Source organism: Equus caballus, chromosome 10, assembly GCF_041296265.1.
Source record: "Equus caballus isolate H_3958 breed thoroughbred chromosome 10, TB-T2T, whole genome shotgun sequence".
Lineage (NCBI taxonomy): Eukaryota > Metazoa > Chordata > Mammalia > Perissodactyla > Equidae > Equus > Equus caballus.
Genome location: NC_091693.1, coordinates 90,372,192 through 90,400,152, shown reverse-complemented (window position 1 = coordinate 90,400,152; position 27,961 = coordinate 90,372,192). Strand labels below are relative to the sequence as shown.

At 49.3% G+C, this 27,961-nt stretch overlaps 2 long non-coding RNA genes across 2 annotated transcripts; both read left to right on the top strand.

Moving 5' to 3' along the window:
• Nucleotides 1–122: 122 nt before the first annotated feature.
• LOC138916018 (uncharacterized) lies at nt 123–13,335 on the top strand. The gene is made up of 4 exons (XR_011422652.1): nt 123–242; nt 355–407; nt 10,059–10,143; nt 11,616–13,335. It is a non-coding gene; the product is annotated as an uncharacterized lncRNA (long non-coding RNA).
• A 6,942-nt stretch (nt 13,336–20,277) lies between these two features.
• LOC138916019 (uncharacterized) lies at nt 20,278–26,276 on the top strand. The gene is made up of 3 exons (XR_011422653.1): nt 20,278–20,431; nt 24,520–25,313; nt 25,642–26,276. It is a non-coding gene; the product is annotated as an uncharacterized lncRNA (long non-coding RNA).
• The last annotated feature ends 1,685 nt before the right edge of the window (nt 26,277–27,961 follow it).

Genomic DNA, 27,961 nt, shown 5'->3' with positions numbered 1-27,961 from the left:
GCCCCTGGCAATATTATGAAAAGATGAAAACATTATAGCTTATAAAGGAAAAGGCCCAGGAAATCTGGAACGTGAGTTTGGGTTCCAAATTAGAGTTAATTTGTGATGCGACAGCAGCACGTTATTTCAGCTTGCTGGTGCACAGTATTCTCTTTTGCAAAATGAGCCTGGATAGACTCCTGATAGCCCGTGAGGCACCTGAGCCGTGGGGAGCGCAGAGCTGTGTTTCTTTGGGATCATCCGTGAGTTGGGGGCAGGGGTGAGATGGGGGGTCTGAGCCACGCCCATCTGCGTCTGTTGTTGGCGCTCCCCAACCAGTTCTGACAACTTTCCTTCCACCCTTCACACCAACAGCTTAACTCACAAGCTGCAACCCTTCCACCAGCAAACTCCTGGACTTTGTCAAGGTAAAGCGCCATTTTTATTGTAGTATTTATGCATTTTGCATGCTACTGTTTTTATGAGGTTATATCCATTTTTTTACATGTCACTGCTGACGTCGTTGAGTGCTTTGTCCCACCCATGTTTCTCGTGTACGCCCCGTGGCTGTCATCCCGTGATCTTGCAGGGCACAGGGATTTTTAGGGATGCTACATTGTGTGACAGCAAAACTGACCCTGTGGCGTTTTAGACTGTGGTCCTGGATGACATCACACACCAGCGATGAGTGTAGATACGGGAGAGGCCTGGTGAGTCCAGGGCCACTCCACCCCTGACAGACAGAGGAGAGGAGGAGCTGGCAAAGGAGGTGAGATAGGAGGAAGCGCGAGAGACCAGGGTGTTCTAGAAGCCAAGAGAAGAGAGTGTTTCAAGGAAAGTCTTCATCAACGCCCAGTGCTGCAGAGAGGTCAAGACAGAAGAGCAATGACTGAGAAGGGACCAGAATTCAGTGACATAGAGGTCTTAGAGATTTTGATAAGCGCAGTTTGGGTGGAATCGTGGGGATAAGCCTAATTGGAGAAGGTTTATAGAAAAAAGGAAGAGAAGAATGTATTTTTTAAATAATCATGGAGTAAATTTTATTTGATGTTAACACAAGTCTTTTTCAAGTAAGCTCTGTCATTAACGTGCACATTTATCTCTCGTATGGTGTCTTATAGGTTGGGATTTACTTATAATTTTTAAAGATTATCATGGAGTTCCCACTACGTGCCTGACAGTGGGATAGAAGCAGTGTGCTTAAGAGAGCAGATGCTAGAATTGAGACAGGCTTGATTGTGAATTCTGGTTCCACCACTCCCCAGCTGTTTGAAGTAAGCCTCGCTCTTCAGATTTCTAAAGTGGGGTTAAGATGCTATCTCAGGGGGCTGGCCCCGTGGCTGAGTGGTTGAGTTCACACTCCACCTTGGCAGCCTGGGTTTTGCTGGTTTGGAGTAGCGGACATGGCACTACTCATCAGGCCATGCTGAGGCGGGGTCCCACATAGCACGGCCAGAGGGACCTACAACTAGAATATACAACTATGTACTGAGGCTTTGGGGAGAAGAAGAAGAAGAAAAAAAGAAGAAGAAGATTGGCAACAGATGTTAGTTCAGGGCCAATCTTTTAAAAAAAAAGATCCTCTATCAGTGGTCAGTGTCAGGATTAGGTAAGAAATGTTTAGCATCTCGTTGACACACAGGTTGGCTCATAAATGTTATTATCAATATTTTTTTACAGTGATATATAGTAAAATTTGGCCTCAAGTTTACAATGAAGTTAGGGAGAAAAGGCAGATGCAAAAAAATTAAGTATGTATCGACAAGTATAGTCAAAGTGACCATGGAAAGTGAGACTTAAAGTGGAACATGAGAGGAAGAGCTCTGAGAAGGACTCACTAACACCCACCTCTCTGCCCGGTGCTGATGCCGTACGCACAGTCTCTTGTTTCATCCTCACAACCGTGCCGTGACCGGGCGTTTCTCCTGGGGGAGCTGGAGACAGGCTGGCAGTGCTCATGTCCAGTCCTTACGCAGTGGTGACAGAGCAGCAGAGAGGCGTGGTGGCTGGCCTCTCTGCTCTCCGCCATATGCAAATGCCAGCCAGGAAGACAAAACCAAACCCATGGCAGGCAAAGCCTCATTTTAGCCTGAGACTTCATCTAAAGAACTACATCTGAGCAACAAACCCAAGAGACACTGGTTGCATATTCTTCCCTTTGACCTTTTCTTCTTCTGGTAGAGTTAATTGTGTGCCAAAATGGGTTCAAGGAAAGGTGAGAGAGAGGACAGACAGGAAGGGAATGGTCAGCAAGTGCATATCAAGCAGTGATTGTGCTCACGGGAGGGTGGTTACACCCACTAAGGTGTCTGCTTCCTGACCCGTGGGCCCAGGGTTTATTCCTCGGGGGCTGTGATGCGCAGCCCTGCCTCCTGTGTGGTCCCTGCTGGGATAACCAACAGGCGGGCGGACATTGGATTTTAGGTCTCCAAGCTGGCAGAGCCTCTTACTCAAGCTGGTAGGGCACCGGCAGCTGGCATCCTGTGGGGTATGGTCTGAGCAGTGGCCCAAATCGTGGTCCACTATTTGGCCATTATGGGTCCTTAAAGTGCTTCCTTAAGCGGACAGGAGAGCTTAGCTGGAAGAGACGTGCCGTGTTCTGGGCATCACGCAAGCTGATGGTAAAGCGTCGGCAGAGTCACTCAGCCTCCTTGCCTCCTCTCGGTTGGGAAAGGCTGTGACCTTGAAGGGCAAACGCAAGACAGATAAGCTTTGACGGGTGGAGAGAAAATGAGACCTGAGTCTTTGTAGACCTCTGTGGGACTTCGAAGGAGAGCCTTGTTGGAGAGATGTATTATATTCCTAGGGCTGTCGTAACAAGTTACCACAAACAGGGGGCCCTAAAACAGCAGAAATTTATTCTCCCACAGTACTGGGGGCTGGAAGTCTGAGACCAAGATGTTAGCAGCATTGGTTCCCTCTGGGAGTCCTGAGAGAGACGTGTTCCACACCGTTCTCCCAGCCTCCGGTGGTTGCTGGCAGTCCTTAGTGTTCCTTGGCTTGTAGATGCGCCCTTCAATCTCTGCCTCCGTCTTCACAGGCTCTCTTCCCTGTGTCTCTGTCTCTGTGTCCCTCCCCTCTTCTTATGAGGACACCAGTCATACTGGACTAAAGGCTCACCCCACTCCAGGATGACCGCAGGGAAACTTAATCACATCTGCAATAACCCCACTTCCAAATAAGGTCACATCCTGAGGTTCCAGAAAGGACATGAATTTGGGGGGTACACTAGCCAACCCAGCGCAGAGAGGAGCATGAAACCATCAGGTGTCACTGTCTGGGGAGAGGATGGCAGGAAGGGAGAGGGGGCTGAAGGCTTGGAGGACTCAGGATACCAGTGACGCAGGCGGCCTTGTAACAGGAAGCAGACGTCTGAGTCGGGACACTGAGGAGATTTTAAAGAAGGACTGTTTAGAAGGAGTGGCAGGGTTAAGTAGAAACAAACAAACCGAACACCGAGAGGCTGGTGAGGAACCCCAGAGGCAGCGAGAGCAGGGCGCCGTCTTCACAAAGGCGCTCCGTGGACTCTGGCCTCCGCCGGCTTCTCTGCTGGCGACCTGCTCCTGTCGCCTCTCTGATCCTGCCCCGGGAACCCTCTGGCTTGGTGATGTGGCTGCCTAGGGACTCTGCCCGGCATTCAGGCGGGCACAACCTGGACATGGGCGAGCTCCTGCCAGCGCCACCCGGAAGAAGATGGCGGAAGCCAGGACGCCCGCTTCATGCTTCTTCCAAGCAGACTGCTCTGCCAGGTATTTCAGAAGATGCTGAGGACTGAGCACCAGCCGACGATGGCAGCGGCCTCTTCAACACCTCGTCCTTGTTTTGGCTTTTCACTTCCTTCTCCTTCGCTCTCCCCGCCTCTCCTTCCTGCTCTCTGAGATACGTTCCCAGATAAACCACGTGCACATGAGATTCCCTTCAGACTCTTCTTTAAGAGAAACCGAGGCTAAGCGACCACTCCGAAGTCAGCAGGTACAGGTGACTGAGGGTCACTGGGAAGAGAGACAGACAGACAGACAGACAGAGAGCTGAAGCTGAGGAAAACAAGCTGTTTCTTCTGAGGAAGAACGCAGTCCTGCCGACCCTTAGGCCAGCAGGCACCGGGGAGGCGAGATCCACAGCCACACAGACGTCCTCCGGCACCCGTGTCCCCTGTCAGAGCTGTGTAGGGCTGAACCACTTCCCAGAGGGAGAGGAGGGTCCCCTTGGGGGAGTGGTCTTGGACGTCAGCCTCCCAGGGTGCAGAACAGGTGGGAAGGTGGACAGTGCACCTGGAAGCAACAGAATTTCCAGCACAGAGAGGCCCATTCACGGATCAGCTTCTCTCCGGCTGACCGTGGGTCTTACACAACTGGCTGCAGCATCGACGCGCTTCACACGGCCGCCTTCTCAAAGAAGTGGACGCTTGCAAGATGCAGTGGCTCTTCTGACCACACAGGACTAACTCGTCTGCCGCACTGATTATTTTCATTTCTCACGGCTAAGCACGCAGGTCGCACACACTCGGTCATCATCTGGATTAAGCAGCCTGGTGCGGCAGGAAACCTGTGAGCTGGGTTCCTCCCCTGGTTCAAATCCCAGCTCTGCTACTGACAGGGATTGGGCCCCTCAGTGAACTTCCTAATCTCTCTGAGTCTCAGCTTGCTCATCTGCAAAATGGGGTTAAAATAGCAGCCCCATATCACAGAGTTTTGTGAGAATTTAATAGAATAAAATGTAAACGGTGGCTGTATTTCCTAATTACCACTTCAATTTTCTTCTTACATCCATAGATGTTGACCGATGTTATTAACAATTTATACAGAATTGGTGTAATAGTCTCAGAAGTCTAAACATTTTTCTAAATATCTGAGGATTTTTCTTAAAGTGATAGTTGGAAGAACTGTAATATTTTGTCATTCTTCCGTCTTCTTGCTCTTAACTGTATAAAATATCCTAGAGTTAATTGTAAGTGACAAACGAGCTAGCTGTTTCTCAACCGCATTCAGACTTCAATGGTTTTTAAATTGGCCTTAAATTAAAACCAACAGTGATGAGGTAATTTATGCTCCGACTCTGGGCGACAGTTTATCCGGCTGCTGACAGCAATGAATCACCGAGGGAAAGGCCCACATTTCTGGGCTGCTGGCGGCTTTTACTTAATCTCTGAGTCGGCTGGGCTGCATTCAGGTTCCCTGGAAAACGACCCCTGCCTGGAAGCCGGGCTCCTCGGCCGCGGGGCAACGGTTCTCTGTGAATCCCTGAGCTCTGCGTCGATGGAAGCGCATGCTTTCTCTGAGGTGTAACTCATATTCTGGTATCCAAGAATTTGTGGCTGTGAAACCTAACATGTAGTTCTTTCTTGTCCTTTGAGGAAAATCTACTGATTTCTTCTGGAGTCATGGTGCTATGCAATGAAATGTCCCTCTCCTGCCTTATAAACTATTGTTTCCTCTTATTTTTCTCTCTTTCCCAAATAGGATTTCTTTGTTGAGTGTGAATGAAGATACAAGAAAAAGAGAATTTAACGAAAAGAAAAACATGGTTACAAATTTATGATAATACTAGCCTTATTTTTTTTTTTTAAAAAAGGTAAATAATGAAGTTGAAGAAATTGGATAATGAGAAAAAATCAGATGTATTGTGAAAATAATAATGTCTATGCTTTCTCTCTGGATCATGTAGTTGTTAAGCCCTATATTTAATTTGTTGACTATTTTGTGGTTATTGCTCTGTTTATAAAAATGATTGCCAGTTCCAGCTCTCACTCAGGGGAGCGAGCCCGAGGGCACTGAGCAGCCAGGCACTAATCCTAAGGCTGTGTTTGAACATGAGAGCCAGGCTCCTTAGAGGGACTCAGGTGTTACAACCCAGGCTTAAGCCACAACAGAATTAGAAACATATCCTACATGGAAACTTTTTTCTCAGGGGCATACATTTTGAACCTCTGTTTTCAGTGAACAGAGCAAGAAGGGGCTATGAAATGCACCTGGGGAATTTCAGTTGAGGAGACGTGAAGGGGTTCATGGAAGGAAGCAAGTTAACAGATGAAACAAGTCTTTCCTTTGAAAAAAGAAGCCAGGAAAGCCGTGCCCGGGCTGGGCTTTGGGGATATCCTTGCCTTTAGGACTCCGTCAAGGGGGATTTTTAGTCATAGGTCCTTGGGAAAATGACCAGTCTACTCCTTGCCCCACACTTCTCCTTGTTGCTAGGCAAGTGTCTGCCCGCCATGGAATCATTGAGGCCCATCCTCCTGCTCCTGGAACGTGAAGCCCCTCCGGGAGGAGGCTGGGTTTAGGGAAGTGCTCGCTCACCCTTAGGGTGCAAGTGCAGGCCGGGCACCTGACAGCGAGCTTCTACTTGCATTTGCATCCTAGGTGCCTCACTGGCCTCTTCCTAGCCTTGACCCTGAGAGGTACCCAGTGTGTGGGAGAGGTCTGAGGTTTAGGCAACGCAGTGGTTGGGGTGTCCCCCAGGCACGTGCAGAGATGTGAGAGCACTTGGGGCTGCATGGGCTCTAGCAGAGAAAGTTCTACTTGCTATGCCTCAACCTCAACTGTGCAAAGAGACAATTTACTCCTCTGACTGAAATGCACCTAAAATGCCAAAATGTGCCTGTGACTGGTCAGATCCCAGAGGCAGCCCAGGCTGGGCTGCCAAGCAGCTGAGAATGTGGGTTCCCAGAGCTGTCTCATTTGACCGTTTCTCGGGTGGCTTACAGATGGCCAGGTGGTCTTCTAGTAGATTCTCTCTGGCCTGTCCTCTCCAATTCTGACCTTCTACCTGCACTCTAGGGGTCCCAAGACCTTCCACCTGTCCTTTTAGGTGATCTGGCCGTGACCGTTGACATTCCTGTGATCACAGTGCCAAACGCAGGTTCCTAGCGGGCTGTGCCTTCCTCAGTGCAGCAGCACGAGGCTGTTCCTGGAAGAGTTCTGGCACCAGGCGTCTCGACTTCTTGGATTTTGCATATGTAGACAAAGCTTTTCCTTATGACTCCCAGATACAGCTCCTTCCTATCTGCTCCCGACCCACCTGCCTTGCACCTCTGTTTATTGCTGCCTCTGCCCTGCCCTCCCCAGGCAACAGGCCCTGTGCATCCACAGACAGTGTCCCCTCCAGCTCCAACTCTCCAGAGCAACTAATTCAGCACCTGGGACTTGGGATGTGTCCCCACAAGAATTCTTAAATGAATGAATGAGTGGGTAATTGAATTTATAACTTTCAAAAGGAAGTCAAAGAAATTTTAGCTTCTAATTGGACAGAAAGGTACTTTTCTGGGTGCTCAAGCTTCTCTTTTCTGGCCAAAGTGCTACACTGGGCAGACGTTGTGGTAACTGAGGGATGGCCAGAGGGAGCACGAAGACGGATCCAGAAACGAGACATCATCATGAGTCAAACTTAGGCACTTATTTAGAGGATCCAGGGTAATGCCAGAGTTAGTAATGAGGTGGACCAGACAGTTACAAAAGCACAGTGTGAAGAAATAATTGATAGTTGGGATCTTGTTGCTTTACAATGTCAGTTGGCAAATTGTACTTGTATTGGCTAAGATCCTTAGACTCTACCATTGCAAATACATTGCAGAGTTTCTATGATTTGGAACAGTGCAATCATGGTGTCGAGTCAGGAGTATCACGATGTGGTGGGGAGACCCCTCAGCGTGCCCCCCAGCCACTGTCTGCTTGGTTGTTTCCAATGAGGCATTTAGGTTATAGATCAAGTTTTGTTGCAGAAAACAAACAGAGCAAGCTAAGCAATGCCTAAGATTCTCCAATCTCTAAAATGTTATGATTTTATACTTTCAAATGGTTTTACAAAACACACAATTGTTCAGTGCTCTTTTCTTGAGGAAAAAAGAAAGATCCAAACGTACATCTCCCCGTGAACATAATTTAAACACTTAAATGTAACTGGCTATACGTTCAATGATTCATTTGAAAACATTAATTTTAATAAATATCTGTCACCAAGAGCTCAAAATGTATGAGCTATTTGATTTAACACAATACCTACATTTTTCTCAAAAGCAAAACAGAAAAATGTTTTGCTAGAAACTCCACAGCACGATGATGTTCTCGTCACAGTTTGTGCAACAGCGTTTTGTCGGGTCTGGTGAGAGGGGTTGATCCTACAGCCCTGAGAGCCACAGACGCCTCTGCTGAAAACCCTGCTGGGAAAAGTGGGGAGCCCGTGGCCCACCGGCGCAGGTACAGAAGCGAGGGAAGGTGCCTGGTTCTTCCACTGTAATCGTCCTTCACCACCAGCTCATCCGTGGGGCCAGGAGGAAGTGCGGGGAAGACTCTGACTTACCTACGCATCACACACACGTTGAAACCCACCAGTTCCCCTGGCCCTCTGCCATCCGTATTTCCCAGCACTCCCAGCTTGAAACAGGCTGAGCTCACCTCAGACGCAGAAGGAGGAAAGAGAGTTTGGCACTGACTTACAGAAAAGCACCTGATGAAAATGTAATTCCTTTTGCTTTGCAAATATATAAAAATTGTGTATGTGAAAAATTCTTCGTGGTCTCCTGAGCATTAAGTTCCAATGATACACAGCACGCTACTTTCTTTGGTTCACAGAAGTGTGTTAAAAATGAGATTTTGCGCCTCTCTGAGCTGGTTTAATAATGAGGAAGACGGTCAGGCTTGGCTTTTCTCTGTTTTAAGCTAACACAGTTTCTGATAAAAACAAACCAAACTTCCCTTTTCCTCTTTCATAGCTTTGGATCCTCCCAGAATACCTATCCTCTCAGATTAGGAAGGGCTGCGTTTGAGGTTGCCCCGTGCAGGCGAAATGAACCTCTGATGGTTTGACGTATCAGGGGAGTGCTGAGGGCTTTGTGTTCACAATCACCAAGCAAAGATCTTTACGTGGAGTGAGGTCTCCTTATTGGAACCACAGTCATCTGTTCTTGTCTATCTCTGCTTGACCGTAATCAGAGGGAGCCTGGGCTGTGCATACACTCTGTGGGAAAATTTGCCCTGAAATCCCAGAAAGTCCAAAGATGAGTCATCTGGTATATGGCTGCCGTGCCACATGAATCTGTGGTCAATCTGGTGTTATCTGGTGTGTTGATCAGAGTGCACATGAGGGTGGGTAGGAGATGGCAGATGTGGGAAGAAGGGAATTTGATGGATGACAGTTCACAAAACAAGGCAGGAACAGCCCTGAACCCGTGGTTCAACCGACTCTGCGTCTGCCGTGCGAGGGGCCCCATGCTGGTAGCTACAGGCTCAAGGAAATGAACTGCTAACTTCCGAAGCACCGAGGCTGGGCAGAGTTCTCCCTGAATAATAAAAACTTTACAGCACCACCAGCGTTGACTCGAGACAGTTGGATGAGTGCCCAGAGGAAAACTGAATCAATTTATACCCTTTCCCAGCTAGCCTAGACCACCCCGAGTAGACAGCAAAACCCCTCCTTGAGAAAAACCACACATGCTCCTCCATCTTCCTGACTTATTTGTATTTTCTATCGACTTTCTTGATAAGTTTGGTTTCTTCATCCTTTATCACAAGCTTTCTTTCCCCCTTCATTTCTCTTGCAGAGTAAAAGAGAATTAGGAGGAAAAGGAATATCTCAACTTTTCCTTAAGACACAGCCCTAAAGCTGGTTTTTGAAAAAGGCAAGAGTTTGTCAACTCCATGAAAAAGAATTTTTTTCCGAGTCTTTGCCAGGTTTTTTTGTTTTGTCTTGGGTGAGTGTGTATAACAATAGAGAAGGACTTCACACGAGCTTGCAAGGTCGCTGGTTTGGGTGGGAGGATATTGTGCTTTTTCCCCGACTTCTGAGTGGGGTGTGCAGTCCACAGCCCTGGGAAGGAGGAAAGCGAGCTGGAACAGACAGAATGACACGCACGCCTTTGTGTCAGCTCTGTGGCTCTCAGCAGTTACTCATTCAGCTCCAGGTCATCTCTCAAAACTGCTCAGGTATTTCCTTCTTAGGCAGACTCCTTCCACACACACTCCCTACTCTCTCACCCCCACCCCCCAAAGTATCACTTCCCTATGGTATTGCTAGACTTTGTGCGTATTTCAATGTATTGAGACCATCGATTTGCATGTGTTTACCTGCGTCTCTCTCTCTTCTACCAGTGTGTGAACCCGACAGAGAACAGATGCTATTTCACCTGCAGCCCTGCACCCATTGAGAACGGCAGATGGAAGAGGCAAAATAAATGTATTAATCAACATGGTGGGAGTCATTTTGAAATGGACGTAGGCAGCCCGAGGAATTTACTGTTCTCTGAGTGCAGGATCTATCTCCCTGATATTTTATTTATTTTCTGGCCCAGTAAGGTTCCCTCAAAGCCAGTTCCTGCCTATTGTGAAATGTCCTTCTCATGAGCTACTTCCCCTTCCATCCTGTTAACACATATGGACACACAGTTCAGACAGAATGTTGCTTTGTGGATTCTAGGCAGTGATGGGGAAATGAAAATACCGTATTGCATTAATCCTAAAAAAATCTTTTTTTCACCTTTGAGTTGAAATTAGGGAGTATTTGACAATCAGTGCCATCTTACACTTATGATTGGCAGTGCTTTTTGCTTTGTGAATGGTACCTAAAATAATGCATCTTTCAGTGATGATGTCTTAGATTTGTTCAAATGTGGCACTTATGAGAGAAGTTCTACTGGTGCCCAGCCCTGCCATGGCACATGGTGAATTCTGGATATGCTCCACAAGCTACATTAAAAACATACCAAAAACAGGCTTTGCCAGAATAGAGTGAGAGGGTCAAACTTGAAGGGTCAGAGCGCAGGGTTCACAAGATGGTCATTGTTAATCTCTGGCATCTGGCCTGCTACATGCCTGGCACAAATATGTATTTAATAAGTAAAAGTAGTTACTAACAGCTTTTGAGTCTTCAGTCTGTGTTAACCACTGTGTTCCACTATGTTAAGTGCTTTTCATATACGAGTTCATCTAATTCTCGGGGCATCACTTTAAGTGGGTTCAAATAGGATCCCCATTTTTCAGATGCACAAAGTGAGCCTGAGGGTAGATATGTAATGTGCCCTGGGTGCCATAGTAAGCGATGGAGCTGCGGCTGGACCCCAGGTCTATCTCACTTCAAAGGCCAGGTTCTTGTGCTCCAGGCAATGCTTTCTCCCAGTGGATACGACTTTGAATAAATGTCATTTCTACTGATCTTAATGGCCATTTGCTTGGTCAGAGTTGTCAGTTCTCAACTGTCTTTTCAAATTGTCCACTTTCTGATCACTTTTCTGGGCCCCATAGTCTCTACTGGCCATTAAATGACCATCTTAGATTTAATACTTAGATGGATATTGCTAATTTGTAATAAACAATCCAATGGAAAAATATTTAATGATCATAGGCAAAACCCTATCACAAGCAAAAACCCTCTAATAGGCATTTGTGACTGTGACGGTGCTGGACCTCACAAGTGCAATATTGTGGAGGTAAAAGGAAATTTTGCAAGTAGAAGAAAAAGATGCAATCTCCATTTTGTAGGATAGTCATCCTTGAGGTCATTGAGAGAAAATTAAGTTCAACGGGCTGAGACCTGTTTTCTCCAACACCGAGAATCCCAAGAATAATCTTAAGAAATTATTGAAGGCTTTCACTTTGGGTACAAAAGGCTCTGTTGGACCAGTCACCTCTTTCTCTTTCTGTTCATTGCAGAGGTCAGAACTAGGCGTGGTGAAGTGGACGCTGTGCTGGGCTTTGAAGAGGACGGCCTGGACCAAACGTGTGTGCGCGTTGCAGTCACACGGAGGGCTTGTGCAAACGTAGAGCTGCTGGTGTGTTAGGTCTGTGATGAGCCCTGAGAATTTGCATTTAAAACAAATTCACGGAGGCTGCTGAAGCTCCCTCTGAGGACCATGGGCCTCCCCCGTGGAAGACCTGGGGCTGAATCCCAGATTCCTCGCTTTACTAGCTGTGACTGAGGGAATTTAGTTATCTGAGTCTCGGCTCCTTCTCTGTAAACTGAACTGTAAACTCCCTGTTTATCCATTTTGTTAGACTTGCATGAAAAGGAAATAAAATAATATATTTGCAAATTACTCAAAAGCTGACTGTTATTATCACTAAGATTATTGCGAAAGAAGCTGTAGATTTTTGTCACCCCAGAGAGGAGCTGGCAGAACCTGTGAGTTCCACAAGGCCTGGGGGAATGATTCAGAGAATTCAAAGTGAATGTGGCACCCCGAAGTGTGGACACTGAGGCGTTGGGAACCAGCACAGAACATGAGTGGAAAGAACACAGTTTTGCTGTCCTCCAAGCCTGCACACGTGTGTTCCAATCCTGGCTCCACGGGACCTGAGTCTGTTTCCCATCTGGAAAATGGAGATGAGGGACCCGCCTTGCAGGCTTGTTGAGGAGCCTGTACCCCAGACAATGAATTTAAAGAGCTGGCACAGTGCCTGGCACTCAGTAACATTCAATAAATAGAGCTCCTAACAAAGATTCCAGCTGTGTTAACAAAGCCACGTCCCCATGAGGTGGCCAGCTCCCTGAGCCTGGAGGACGATATTGCAACAATGCTGCTCAGAAAGAGCAACTGGACTCACTGACCTCCACGGTCCCTTCCAAATGAGATTCTAATGTCAGCACAAAGCAAATGGAGCTGGTCAGTTGCCTGCAAGCAGGACTGTTTTCCTTCGTCTTTTCCTATGACTGACAGCCATACCACTCATTTTGTTGCCATGATTTGCTGCGTAATCATTAAGCATCGGTTTTTGGAATTCCCTAGCAGGTGGGGCCCTAACAATAGGAAAATTGGAATTACGTGAAGATCGGTGCACAGAGCTCTTCATCTTCCCCCTGGATTATGCGACAATTGGATCCAGTCTAAACCAGAGCATGCATGACAGTGCGTGAGCCTTTAGAGTGAATGCCAGAGAAGCCTCAGCAATCTGCTCGGGGTGGGTGGAAGTTCCAGGCTTGCAAAACCCTGCAGTTAACAGAAGCAACAACTGGAACACAATTGCTGACCAAGTGGTGGAACCTGATTTCATGTCATGAGGCTGGAATGCAGCTTGTGGCGCCATGTTGGACAGACTTTCCTTTTATACCTCGTGCGGATTAGAGGTCATCCACCCAGGCTGTGTGTCCTCCTGCACGTTACACGGACCAATGCTTTGCCTGTTGGAGTTGATATCACAAGTGATACAGATGGGCAGGGTGAGACAGAAGCAAGCCTGTTTCAGTGACAGCAAGTGATCGACTCAACAAAAATTGGAGAGAATTTGCTCAGCTTCTCTCTTTCTCTTCCTGACTGGGTTCCAGTAGCCTGAGTGGGTCACAGGACAGTGAGGGAAAGGCATTTAAATCTGGATCTGACAGCATTAGGTGGCTCTCTTGATGCTCCTTGCCAGCAAATATGGAAAATGTAATTCTTTACATGACTGTCTAATATTTCATTTTTTCCCTCATTTTAAGTTAGGAGTGAAATGTCTTTGAATTTTATTTTTTTCTCATGGAACTACCTCCTATGACTTCAGGATAATGCACTATCTATTTTTTAGACAATTTTTTTCCTTACTCATGGTAAACTTCTGACTTTTCTGCCCTGCATTCTGCTTCCAGGTCTAAGTACTTTTTTCTCATGTCTCCAATGTCTCCGCCTCCAGGGCTCTGACTTCCTTTCCACGTGATTCGCTGCAGCTTCCAGGGTGACTGTCAGACGCACAGTCCCTGGGGTCTCCCCCTCGGATGAGCTCTGGTTACGTTCTCCCTCAGCCCCTCCCCAGCAGGGCCACGTCTTACACTTGGTCACCACTCGGATCTGCTCCACTCCCAGCATGGCAGAGCCTGCAATCCCCTCCTTCTCTCGCTGCCCCTCTCCTTTCCTCTCCTCTCTGTTGGAAACTCTAGCCCATGACCAGGTCACCTACTCCCTCACCTGAATTTGGTTTCATTGCGCCTGCAGCTCTCTGAACTCATGGGTCAATTGCTCCAACGCAGTGCCACGGACGACCCCCTCTGCCCTGGCTCTCGGATCCCTCTCCCCTTTCCACGCTTGCTGGTTCCCCTGAGAATACTGCAAGGACTCCTACTGGGTCTCCCTGTCTCCCAGCCTGCTCTGCTTTAATCTGTCCTGGTTACGCTTTCTAGAACGATCATCCTGATTTAAAGACTCCACAAATGCTTGTGGGACTCCTCTCCTCCAAACACCTGCTTTTTCTTCCATGTCTTGCTCATGTCCTGTCTCATCTCTCCCTGAAAAATACCATCTGTTTTCTTTAAAGTCCATCTCAGATAACATCTCCAGTTTCTCTAACCTCACTTCACCTCTCCTCAGTGTTATATTTCTGCGCTGGCTGCAACGGTTCGTAGATTTGTTTCACTTTCTCTGCAATGGGCTTTGGATTTAGAGAGAGATCTGGGCTAAGGTGCCAGCTCTAGGATTGACCAGTTGTGTGATCTTGGGCAAATCTTTGTGCTTTGTGGAGGCCGAGTCCCCCACTCTGTGGCGGGGGGTGATACTGTCCCCTCGTGGGCTTGTTGTGAGTGGTCAATGGCATGAAACGCCTGCCATAGAATAGCCACTCAAGAAATATTACTCTCCCCTTCTGCCCCATTCCCTGTCCTTGAGGTGGAGGTCTGTCCTCCCCATCTTGGACTCTGTGAAAGGTCAGCAGTGTGTGGCCCTTAGCTGGCCACCAATAGACATTTACTGAGTCCACGTGTCCATATCATCTGTCTTTTCTTCCTGCCAAAATTTGGAGTTCCAGAGAAAGCTCATTCTTCATATGCAGCCAATGCTACTTAATTTTGGTAAGTTTAAAGCAGATTATTCTTTATATGTTGAGCAGACACTTAGATTACCCTAGTGCTGATAATTCTGTCTTCTCCACTGAGAAAGCCATGTGGCTATGTGCACTGTGTTCTGCCTGGAGTTAAGGAGACAATTATTTTGTGAAAAACTCAGTCATAGGAATGAGATCTGAGAAGCTTCCCCGTCAGGTTGTCGACTCAGCGTGATCCATGTGGTTGTGACCAATGGCGGTGCTCCCCCAGGTGCAGAGCTGCCATGAAATGAGCTGGAGCGCGGGTTCCCATCCTTGTATTGGAGGGTTCCCCTTACAAAATCCGGTGGCACTGCAGAATTCCTGGCAAAGCAAGTGCGTCTTTCAGCAAAAGCCAGGCTCCCAGCCGCATGTTTGCCAGCGGCATCACCATGTCGTAGAAAGATCACTCACTCAAAACTCCGCTCCACTGCGCAGTCACTGCAGAACCTCGTGCCAATTACGTGGGCCTCTTCCATCTTCAGCGGGTGGCAATACCTGCACCACCATTGCTTGAGGATTGAATGGCGCACACGGGGTGCGGGGGCACCCAGTAGCGCGCACGGCAGGTACAGAGGGAGCAATTAGCAATTGTCAGTTTGAATATCAGAGAGCAAAGAGAAATTTCTCAAGAAAGCAAGACCCAGCTGCTCACGTTGCAGGCACACAATAGTACACAGTGTGCTGTCATTGACAACCTATGAGTCTGAGGATGGTTTTTAATGTGTCAACTTGACCAAGCTTTGGTGCCAAGAGGTTAGGTCAAACACCAGTCTAACGTTGCCGAGAAAGTATATTTTAGATATGATTAACATTTGCATCAGTCGTCTTCGAACAAAGCCAATTACCCTTCATAATGTGGGTGGGCCTCATCCAACCAGTTGAAGGCCTTAAGAGAAAAGGACTGAGGTCCCCTGAGAAAGGGGCAATCCTGCCTCCAGACTGCCTTCAGACTAGAGCTGCAACATCAGTCCTTCCCTAGGTCTCCAGCCTGCTCCAGTACCAGGGACTATAAGTCATCTTTGTGTCCTCAGTACCCAGCAAAGAGCCAGATCCACAGTAAACACTCACACTGGTTGAACTGGAAAAGAACAGCTCACATTCATACGTTATCTTGTAGAAAAGGTGGCCTCCCATACTGTTCAATTAACTCATTGCTCTACCTAGTTATTCACTCATCAAACATTTCGGGGGGAGCCTATTTGCTATTGCTGTGCTTGACACTGACGGTGCCGAGGGACGAGACAGGAGACCTTCTCTTGAGACACTCGGTGGTGGGTGGGGTGGGAGTGGGAATGGACGAGCAGATGCACAGACGGAGGGTTAAATCGGGGGCGGGGAACCAGTGTGTGCAGGTGAGAGAGCCCGAGAGCTGACGTAAGGCAGGGGCAGCGGGCAGAGAGAGGAAGGGCAGATTCAAGAGAGATTTGGGGGTGGGAACAGTGGGAAGTGAGAGGGCAGCAGTCTCCGTGCCTGCCGGTTCTGGCTGAGGTGTCTGGGAAGACGGAGGAGCAGAATTTCTCATTGTCTTATCTGATCCTCACATTCCTCAGCTTCAGGAAACACAACACCCTCCTTTTAGGGATGCAGACATCAGGGCTGAGAGGGCAGCAATACGGCCCCAAACCTCACCAGTCAGGAGCCAGCAGAGCTGGTATTAGACCCAAGCCAGTGCTGCTCTGGCTGCAATGTCCCCTCTCCAGACCCCGCAAGGCTGCCTGCCAGACTCCCTGGGCAACGAGGGGTGAGGAGGGGCCCCGGGAGACCCGGCTATTTCTGCGTGGAGCAGTTTCACTCTCGCAAGCCATCAGGTGGCTGACCTGCCCCCGTCCTCTCTGACCCCACAGCGGCACTTTGTAGATGACCCGGGCATCGCTCGCTTCCTTTCCCACTCACTGCAAAGAGCCGAGAGACTGGCTCAGCTGTCAGCTGCCTGTCCTGCATGGAAAGGGAGGGACATCTATTGGGAGTTCTGGAGGGAGAACATTAATTGGTAAAAATGAAAGCACATTTTCTCTGAAGGCCTGAGGCCATCCTATTTTCCCCTCAGAGGTGCCCAAGTCTCACGTGAGAATCGTGCTGCCTTTCTGGTAAATGACAGTCCTGGGCTCCTGGCCCTTTACAGCCCGCCCGTCTCCCTGCTCGCCCAGCTGGCCACAGGGGCCAACTCAGGAGGCCCAGGGCCAGCCTCAGAGAAGCAGCTGGAGCCTCCTGGCCTGTGGCAGCAGCTGCTAAGGAGGGTCGCTCTCACCCTCTGAGACGACGACGCGGAGCACAAACCACTGCCAGCGTCCGTACCCTCTTTGCTCTCCCTCGGCTCTCTCTTGTCTTGGCCCCTAGGTCAGGGCCACCCACAGCCTGCTGACCACTCTTCGAGGCACCTGTTCACACAGCTGGACCTTTGCCTGATCTCAGGTTCTGAGCTCTCCTCTAAGCCCTCAGGACGCCCATTTTTCTGGCCCCTCCCCGACTCCCTGCCCTGCAAGACGGCCCTCATGTTAGACACACAGCACAGTGGTTACCAGGTAATTCAAGCAGAATTTGGAACTCTGCAAGACACAGAGGTCGTGCCCAGCAAGCGTTGGCGCTCCCTGCTGCGGCCTGCCCTCCGAGCCTCGCCCACCTGGGACGCTGCAGGTTCGCTTCTCCCGCCATTTGGGACATCCTCAAATTGTGACTCGGGCCGGCTCTGCTGTCACAGAGGCAGTCGTGTGTGAGGGGCTGAATCGGAGGTCGGCTGGGCCCTGACACAGCACCAGACTCGTTCTGAAGGCGGGTAGTCCCAGGCCAGGCCTCAGCCCCCACCCCCTCCCCAGCCGTGTGCAGCTGCAATTTGACAAGCATGACTTCCTGAATCTCAAGGGACGGTGACCAGGTCCTTGCCAGATGGCCAGGCAGCAGGCTGCTAGTTTTGTCTGAGGTCACTGCAGAGCCGGTAGCCATTAGAACTGCCACTTGCTCGGAGACGGGCTCAGCCTTTCTAACTCGGCAAATCCAGGCCACCTCCAGGCATTCATCCAGTCGATGAAGTTGGTTCTCTCCCACCGTGCAACGTTATTTTGAGTGTAAATTCATAGTTTAGTCTCTGCTGGCGGATTCCTGAGAATTGGGGAAAGGCACAGGAAATACCAGCAATAACCTCCAGCGTCAGATTACTTTTTGTGAACTAACACTTGTGGCCAGAAAATAGTTTGGAGAGGCTAACACTTAGCCCCCTTAGCTGCCTTGGCCCACATTTTTTTGCAATTTAAAACCACTGCTACAACTGGACTTTGATATTGTGCTCGTTAATCCCCTGCTTCCACCTCAAAGTTTCAGCTGTTCATTTCACCCGGGGTTTCCAGTCTGGGCAATTGAGAGTTGCCACACTGTGCATGAGACCCCGGATGTGGCCCCTGGTGGAAGGTCACACGTTGCCCGGCAGCCTCGGCTGAGCCCCTCTCCACTGGACTACCCTTGGGTGTTTGTCTGCCATCTGCTAGGCGGTGTGTCCCATGAGGTCAGAGCCTGTAGCTGCCGTGTCCCCGACTCCATCCCCAGCACTGACTCAGGGTCTGGGACACAGACACTGCAGCATAAATATTTACTGAGTGGATGCCTCTCAACCACCACCAGCTGCGTAATGGCATCCTTTGTCCTTTTCTACAACAAATGATTCTCAAAGGTCAGGAACCAGGCAATGACAACAGCATGGAAGCAGATGAAACCGCGGCACAGCATCAGCACCCAGATCTTATCATCTGCTCGGATCTCAGGTCCTCTGCAGAGCATCTCTCTCTCTGCTCTAAAAAGAAGGCTAGAGAGCCCTGTGCAGTTACGAGACAGAGTGGAAAAAGAGCAGGGAGAGGGGAGTTCAGAAGAAAAAGTCCCAACATCCTCTTCCCTGTGGAAATAATGATAATAGTAAAAACAGCAAGACCACGTGGTACTGAGTTCTTCCCATGCGTCAGGCACCGTTCTTTACATTTATTGTTTGATTAATCTTCACAAGAAGCCTACAAGGCAGATATTATTATCTTCATGCCCCTTTGTAGAGGAAAAAACAGGAACCCAGAAGAATTTAAATAACTTGCTGAAGCTGGTAGGTGGAGAAGCTGGAACTCCACCCCAGGTCTGTGCAGAGTCCAGGGCTTAGTGACCAGCCAACCAGCTGCATAACTGTGGCCTTTGTCCTCTGCTGGTTTGAATATTTACAGGCAAAGTCCAAGTGCCATTCATCTTTGCGTAACTCACGGCACCTGGCCCAAGGGCATGCACGCCGCGTGAAGACAGTCAATATTTGTTGTTTCAAAAGTAGGGATAGTCAAAAGGCACTGGGAGAGGGTTATTTGACTGGAAAACAGAGTGCAAGAAAAGAAATCCCAGAGCCCATGGAGGGAAGGCAGGGTGGTACCAGCAGAAGACAGAGGTGTCATCAAAGATGTGTGGGATCCAGAGCATCAAGTTAAAGGAACATTTTCAAGTGGCTAAATTATAAGAAATAATAATGCCAGGAACAGCTGGAAGGTCCTGATTTTTGCATTCGTTCCATGAGTCTCACAAAGTACTTTTCACGTGGTAGGTTCCTCAGAAAGAGCAAATTAATTTTAAAAATATGAGCCATCACTTATTGTTTTTCCTAGGTCTTGAAATAATACTTAAATGGGATAAGCATCATGAATGTGCAGAGTATCCATCAGCTAAGTTAAAAATCAGAGTCAAAATTACCTAAATATTGTCAACTCCTTCGCAAGGCAAGTCTTTTCATCTTCTTTATGTTTAGGTTCTAACACAACCCAGGCGCTTTTGTACAGAATCAGGTACAAACATTTGCACTTAGGGCTGCCCCATTTACCAAGTCACCACATCCTCCTGCGGTTCCTTTACGAAGAGCTAAAACCCAAACAAGCACCGCCTCGAGCCCATCACCCAGAGCCCGCGGGCTGTGCTAACACTCAGGGAGTGCGTCACAGAAGCCCTTGTAATAGTATCTCATTGAATCCATATGAGGCCCCAGGAACCAGTAAATGATTACCCTCATATTATTGATGAGGAAACTGAGGCACAGAGCATTGACCAGCTGAAGGTCCCACAGCTAGAAATTTGCTGGTGGTGGGAGGGAGGGGGGTTCACACCCAGGGGTCTGGCTCCTGAGTCTAGCTCTGAACCACCAGGCAGTGTCCACAGACAGCGTGGACATGGCAAAGGCCAACCTGTCCGCCCTGTTTGCTTGTCACCTGCAGCATCTTCAGCTTGGGTTTTCATGTGACAAATGACCTACACTAAGCCCGGACATGTTGAAAAGAAAGTGTAGGAAGGCCCTCAATCCGTGGTCAAGGTCAGGGAGTGACAATTTCTTTACAGTCCCTTCCCAGCAGGAGGCAATGATTTCATCTATCATTGTTAATACCGGGGATACCTTGAAAATCAAATTAGGAGGGGTGACTTTCTCTTTTTTTGGCAGTTAGTTATAGTAGAAAGTTTTCCTCCGTCGTTTGAGGCAACAGCAAAGACTGCTGAGGGAGTGCCTGTAATTATGATCTTATTACTCTACCTAAATTCCAGAGCCTTTATGACACACGGAGTCTATGACCACAGCAAACAGTTGAATTGAAGCGTGGATAGCACTTCAATGGCTCTGGGGACGCAGACAGCCGGGCAGAACCACTGAAGCCTGAAGGTGGTAGTTCATCTTTGGATTATTCTGGTCCTCTGTCCCAATTCATGTAAGAATTCCACTCTTTTTTTTCCCTTATCTTCCCAAATCCTGACTCTGCCATTTTCTGAACCGATAAGACCTCTGAGAAGTCACAGATCGTCTCTAATGCAGGCTCTTTCTTCTCCAAGAGATTATGGCTATGACTTGGCACTGAGCAAGTTGACACCAGAGGACTGGGCTGTGTGTGCCTTAAGATTTTGTCACTGGCTGCCGGCCCTGTGGCCAATCAAGTTCGTGTGCTCTGCTTCAGCAGCCCAGGGTTTCACAGGTTCGGATCCTGGGTGTGGACATGGCACTGCTCATCAGGTTATGTTGAGATGGTGTCCCACGTGCCACAACTAGAAGGACACACAACTAAAATATACAACTATGTACTGGGGGGATTTGGGGAGAAAAAGCAAAAAAAGAAAAAAAGAAAAAGATTTTGTCATTGTTCTTAGAGATGTTTTTCTCACTTCTACAGCCAGGAAGCACCAACTACTTTAAATGTCAGTGAACTAACCTAGGCAAGTTTGTACAGAAAAACTCACAGCCCTACTTCAAGTTTTTGCCAGCAGGAATTTCAGTTTTTAGTAAAGAGAGAGTGTTGCCCTTGAGTTGGTCTGTTGCCCACCGCTGGCATTGGTGTGGCAGTTTTCTGTGGGGTGCGCAGTTCTTAAGTGGCGTACGCTGTGTCGGTTGCACAGTGCCTTTCACTCCTGACATCCTTTCTGGCCTGCTCTCCACTCTTGCTCTTGCCACAAGTCCTTTCTTCCAGGAAGCCCCTCTGCTTCGATCACCCAGTTGCGCAACCAGGAACCCAGAATTATCCCCCTCTGAAGGCAATAAATAACCAGGCCCTGCAGAGCACTCCTTCAGAACAGATCTCAGCTCTAATCCCCTTTCTTTCATGGCTCTCCTCCCGTCCAAGCTTCCTGATTTCTCTGTGTGAATGTCAGCCCGGGAGACAGACACCTGGTGGCACTACTTGGACCACTGCAGTGGCTTCCACTCCTGCCTGGCCATCCATCTTCATACCAAAGTCGAGAAGTGGCATACATCACTCATCGTCAAATCCTCCCAAGGATCCAGTTGACCTTGGAGTACAATAAACCCACGTGGATGCGGCTTTTCCCAGCCTCACCGAATCCTCTCACTGTGCCCCAGCCGCACTGAGCTTCCCGCTGGTTGCCCAGCAGGCCGGGTCCTTTTCCATTTCCCGGCCTTCTCCTCTACTCTCTACTCTGCCAAGAGACCCTCCCACCCACCCACCCACCACTGGGTTTTTTAAAATACATCCTTCAGGTCTTAGTTCAAATACCACTTCATCAAGAAGCTTTTCTAAACTGACATGCTGAATTCCATGCTAATGCTAGAAGGAAGCTACCCCCCTGTTCTCATGGAGCTCTTCCTCAGAGAATACCTCATGTTAGTGTGTTTATACTGAGCTCTTCCTCTCGCCGTGGGGTGTAACCTCCATGAGGTCAAGGATCGTACATTTTGGCCGATCACTTAGCATTGGGGTGAGTCCATGATGAGGCCTCAGTTATTCTTTGTCTAATAAGTAAATCAATGTAATCTGTAGCACAACCCCTTCTCATGACATATGAAATGGATGTCTCTTTGGAAAACAGAAGAAAACATCCACGGATTCTCAAAGATAAATGACATAATTCAGGGGCAAGTTCTTGTGGCTAACGCACACGTTAATACAGGATTGTGTCCGTGAAATGAATCAACAGAAGTGGAAGTATTAGTATCCTTGAGGGGCCATGTGACAAAACTACTCTGGAAAGAAGATGTCGATGCAAATACCAGTGTCTGCCGTAAACAACGGATGCAAGCCAGCACAAGTTTCTTGATGCTCTGTTTCAGCAGCGTCACGTCTGCGCACCAGCGGCGTACCAGCTTCTTCAAGGCCAAGGCCGCTAAGCTGGGCAGCAGCGGCTCTGAGACCTTCTGTCCAGAACCAGGAGGTGAGATTCTCTAGCCTGGGAAAACGGCCCACCCGTCAGGGCCTCGCATGCGGTCCCCGTGGCCAGGATGCTGCTGGCCTCTCCCTGGGTGCAAGTGTCCAGAACAAGACGGTGAGGCGCTTTTCCAAAGTTAATGCTGGAGGTTAAGCTTGACTGTTCCTCCTCGTTCCCATATACACACGTTAGTGGTTAAAAAGCAGAATATTAAAATCCTTGACATCAAGTCACCCTTTACTCCAGCCCAGATCTCACCCTCCGTAGCCGTTGAACTCTCTCCTTTTGGTTCTTAGCTGTCTGTCTGTCTGCTCAATGCTATGAACATCTCCAGGACTCCACCTCCAGGTAGCCAGCTCTGGCGCACTTCCAGACACACCCTGACCTTTGAGGCACGTACCTTGTCCCTGCTTTACTGCGTGGAGTGGTAAATGAACCGTTCTTTCCAGCTCCAAATCAACCCATTTATAGCCTGTTTTGTGATTCTGGGTCACTGAAAACCCTGTTTTCCCTGTGTCATCTCCCTGTTGCGTTCTGCCCCAAGGGACCCCGAAGAGAGATGGGGAGACAGGAGGAGAAGGCGCACCAGGCCCTCACGTGGCTCCCCTGCCGGGCAGCGCCCGCAGCTCCTCAGCCAGGCAGCAGCTGTTCCTTCCGGCTCCCAGCTTCTTTCCGCTCCCCAAGCCAGCCTCACTGCACCCCTTGGGGGTCTGGCAGTGCCCCCATTCAAGGGTTTGAAATACTACTCTATAATTCTAGAAAGCTGTCTTACTCACTTGCAGATAGGGCCCTACTGCAGCAATTTTTCAATACATATCAAGTGCTAGAAACGGGAATGAAATGTTTTCCTCGTGTGTTGACTGCTAGGCGAATGAGCATGTGCAAAGATGGGATCTGCATTGCCCGTGGGCTGTAAGGTGACGACGGAACTGTCTGGACCCGAGCTTCAGGACCAGCCTGCATCTCCCACCATGAGCTGGAGTCCTTAAAATCTCCCAGCGCTTTTCTCCACTCTAGCTGCTGGGAGATCTTGTCCACAGAGTACACATGTGCACATGAGGGCCTTGAAACAGCACGCAGTGCTCAGTTACCAGGTCCTTATCCAGATGCTCCAAGGTGACCTGACGGTAACGTGGAGTTTAGGTGAAGACTTAGAAAAGAACTATGGGCTTCGGAGAGCATGGCCGTGGACCTCTAAGCATCTGTGAGTCCAACTCTGCTTATTAAATGATGTGTGGCTCTCAGCACGTCCGCGCTGTTCCAAGCACTGTGCAACTCCCAGCTCCATTAACCCTCATGACAGTGACATGAGGTGGCTGCCACCAGTGTCCTCATTTTCAAACATGAGGAAACTGAGGCACAGTGAGGGTGAGTAACCTGTCCAAGGTCACACCACCACAAGGGGTGGAGCTGGAATTTAACCCCTGGACGTCTGGGCCCCGAGCCCACGCCTCTGACTGCCAGGCTGTGTGGAGAGTCATCCGTCATTTTGCTGAGACGATGACTGAAGCTCAGTTTGTGGCCCACCGTTGCGTCACTAACAGATGGCTGGATCCACGTGGATTCCTTCCACGCGAGAGGGGAGGCAGCACGGAGTCCCATCATCTAGTTACACGCACCGAGGTCCCGTGGGCACGGGGCTGGGCTCAGCACCTCCCAGACATCTTTTTACATAATTAAATTCCTTCTCTCATGATCTCACCCTGCACTACACAAGCACGTCCCAAATACCTCTGGGAACTTTCTCAAAGCACGCCTGGCACAACATGTTTCTCCACCTCTAATTAGTGCTCGCTTCATTTCACGAGGTTCTTCCTTTTGCAACATTCTTAGTCTGGGAGAGGTGCCCATAACAGAGGCCACTGGGTCACCTGTGCTCAGGCCACTGTCACACTATCCCTCTGCTCCATGAGCCCTGATTCCGCCTGGATTCATGGCTCAGCTTGCTCTGGTGGAGGCAGGAAAGCGGCAAATATCCCGTAATTTCTTCTTCTTCGTTGTGTCTCTTCTCCCTGATGTCTTGATGATTGGATGTGTTCTGATTTTCCTGAGTTTACATTCTCTAGCTCCACTACTCAGCTTGACACCCTTCCCTCCTCCAAACAATAAATTGACTTCTGAGCCGTGCTGTTCACTTCACATGCAGGATGAGACTTCGCATCTTCTGATTTGGGGGCCTTTCCACTACGTGATGTTGACTGTGGCGCTCTTTACAAAGGGCTGGAGTCTCGCTCCTCAAAAAGCGACCCATAGAACAGCAGCATTGGCACCCGTGGGAGTTTGATGGAAATGCAGAGTCTCAGGCCCCGTTCCTGCCTGAGTGAACCAGAATCGGCATTGCACGATTCCCATGCACCTTAAGAACTGAGAGACACCGAGGTAAGGAACATCAGATTGCCTTCGTGTCTACAATTCTTGTCCGCGCTGACCTGGCATATGCGTTTGTGATCAGCTAAATGAGCCTAATCATGCTTACCTGGTCGCTAACTGCTCTGGTGTCCTGTGACACAAGCGTTGACAGCAGACACAGTAGGAAAAGTCTGTTTGAAAGACTCTCTCTCACCTGAAAAATAACAAAGCTTGCGCTTCGTGATGCTGCATCGAGCTGTGGGTCCACATGAGAGAGAAATATTTGCCAAAAGACTTTCACGCTACATTTTGAGTTAAAGTAAAATTGTCAAAAGGCTGTCACCCAGCCTTCTCTGTGCTGACTTTACGATTCTCGTCCCCTCTCTATGTTCCTCCGTCCTTTCCCCGAGGCTTAGATTCTTGGGTTCATCATCGACTCTTCCCCTCCTCACTCCCCACATCCAATTTCATAGAAAATCCTCTTTGCCCCTGACGTCCAGTGGGTTCTGACTCCTAGCAGCCCTGTGCACAGCGGAGCGGAACCTGCCCTGTCTTTCTGCTCCATCCCCTCACCTTCTGGCTCTGCAGCAGGTACGTACATACGGCTCTGCCGCTGTTCCTAGGGTTTAGGAGGGTGGCCAGGTCCGTCTTCTTAGTTCGTCTTGGTCTGGAAGCTCCGCTGAAACCTGTCCACTGTGGGTGACCCTGATGGGATTTGAAATCCCAGTGGCATCACTTTCGGTCACAGCAACATGCAGCTGCCACAGTGTGACAACCGACAGACGGATGGCGTGGTTCCCTGACTGGGATACGAACCTGGCTGTGGCCAGAGCAGTGGATTTAACCACTAGACCACCAGGGCTGGCATTCTGTCAGCTCTACTTCAAACTAGATCCAGAATCTCACCCCCTCTCACCAGCTGTGCTGCTCCACTCCGCTGAGCCACCGTCACCTCTGCTTGGATCCCTGCGGTTTCCCCAACTGGCCTCCACCTCTGCCCTCTAACCTCTCAGAGCAGCAGCCAGACCGATCACGTTAGAGTGTAAATCCACCGCTCTCCCATGCAAACCCTCCAGTGGAAACCGTTTCGGAGTGAAGCCGAAGGTCTCACAAGGACCACGGGGCCCCGAGCCACCTCCCGCTTTGCAGCCCACGGCTCTGCTCACCCCTCTCTGGCAGCCCTGGCCTCCCTGCTGTTCCTGGAGCTTATCGGAGAAGCTCACGCTGGGCTCTTGGCACGTGGGGCTCCCCATGCACTGCATGATCTCCTCAGCATACCTGTGTGTCCTGCTCCCTCAGCTCCTTCGAGTCTTTGCGCCAGCGTTCGCCTTTCAACCAGACCCTCCCTGGCCACTCTGATTAAAATGCTCCCCATCAGAGGTACTGTGACAGGCAGTGATCAGTCTTTGGTGGTGAACATGATATAGTCCACATGGAAATCAAAATGTAATGATGCACACCTGAAATTCATATAAGGCGATAAAACAACGTTACCTCAATAAAAAGTAAACGAAAACATTATCAAAGAAAAAAAAGAAAGTGAAATAAATAAAACCCTCCCCATCTCCCGTCTGTGCTCTATTTTTTATGCCGCCCTTTTCATCTTTGTCACACGGGAGATTATTTCATTGTTGTGACAGCCTCTATGTCCACAGCCAGGCAAGCTCTCCCACAAAGGCTCACAAATCAAATTACGATGATTGAATCACACGGCTTATTAACTCCACTAAAACTCACACTGGGAGAATAATGAGGTAAGTCAGCACACTTAACAAGGTGAGCAAATGGGTAGAAGACCCACAGGGCCGGGTCCACAGCCACAGCAACGTCCGGGGTCTGTTTCTTCCTCTCCACACCAGCCCTCCCCGAGAGTGGCCAGGACCACGTTGGACTTGATCTTGGGGTCTCAGCAGACGGGGAGGGTGTCTGGAACCAGCACATGCTGTGGGTGCTTGTGCCAACTAGCCTGCTGAGCAGCTAGGATTTTATTTGTGTTTTTTGGGCCATGGTTACTTGGGGGCACAAGGAGTTTCCCAAATGGGTGGCCAAATTAAGAACTCACGAATACTGAGTGTCTTGCATCTATTTTAGTGTCGTGAGTGCTACGTGTCCTGGCCCTGCCATTTCTTCCTATCTTCATCCATGCACACAGGCCCTACTTCATCTTTCTAACAGGTGGCATATGATGCTAATTCACTTACCTGTGCTTCCATTTGAGTGTCACCCATCCCAACTGTTTTCTTCTAGAGCAGAAATGAGTCTCAAGAAACCGTGCAGATCACATTGCAGCCTTCTAGCACGTCACCCGTTCTTCTTGATTTTGTCCATTGTCTGTACCGCCCACGTAGAACAGAAGCGCCGTGAACGCATGAATTCTCTTCACTGATGCATCTCAGCATCTAGACGTGTGTTTGGCACAAAGCAAATGCTGAAAAAATAATTATTGACAAATGAATGAAATTCTGAACCATGCAGGTTAAATTAAACAATGTTGGAACTGCACCAGGAGGACAATGACCTGGAACAGGAAAGGAAGAAGAAAGTAAAAGCTAAGTGTCCTGCAGCCTGTGTCCTGCGGGGGCCAACCCGTCCAGGCCCGAGGGGCTGCGAGTGACCAGGAGGCTCGTCCCGAGGCCAGGGTGGCCGCCTCTTCAGGACATGGTGACCTTTTCTTTCTGTGATCTCAAGATGCTTTCCTTATCCTGCTTTACGCACTGGTTTTAATCATGTTCAGTGAGTAAATATCCTGTCGCCGTTGTGCTGTGACTTCAAAGCCATGTGAGGCTGATGCTTGAACCGACTGGGGCCCTCACCCCTGAGCAGGTCACGCTTCATTCAGCCCAGAGCATAACTGGGGTGGAGCTTGTGACCGTGGGGAGCATGGGCACGTGCAGGCCTTGGGCCTCGTATCAGAACGCTCTGGCCGCTGTACCCAAACTCCCCAGACTGGGCAGCTTAAACAACAGAAGTTCATGTCATAGTCCTGCAGGCTGCATGTCCACGGTCAGGGAGCCGGCCGGCATGGTTCCTGGTGAGGGCTCCCTCCCGGCTCGCACATGGCCACCTTCTCCTCTTCTCTCGGTGCCTCACACGGCCTCTCCTCAGAGATGCAGGGAAATCTCTGTTCCTCCGCTTATCAGGCCGCCAGTCCTGTTAGATCAGGGCGCCCTTGTGACCTCATCTAACCTTAGTTCCGTCTAAAGTGGCCATCTCCAATTACAGTCATGTTAGGAGCTGGG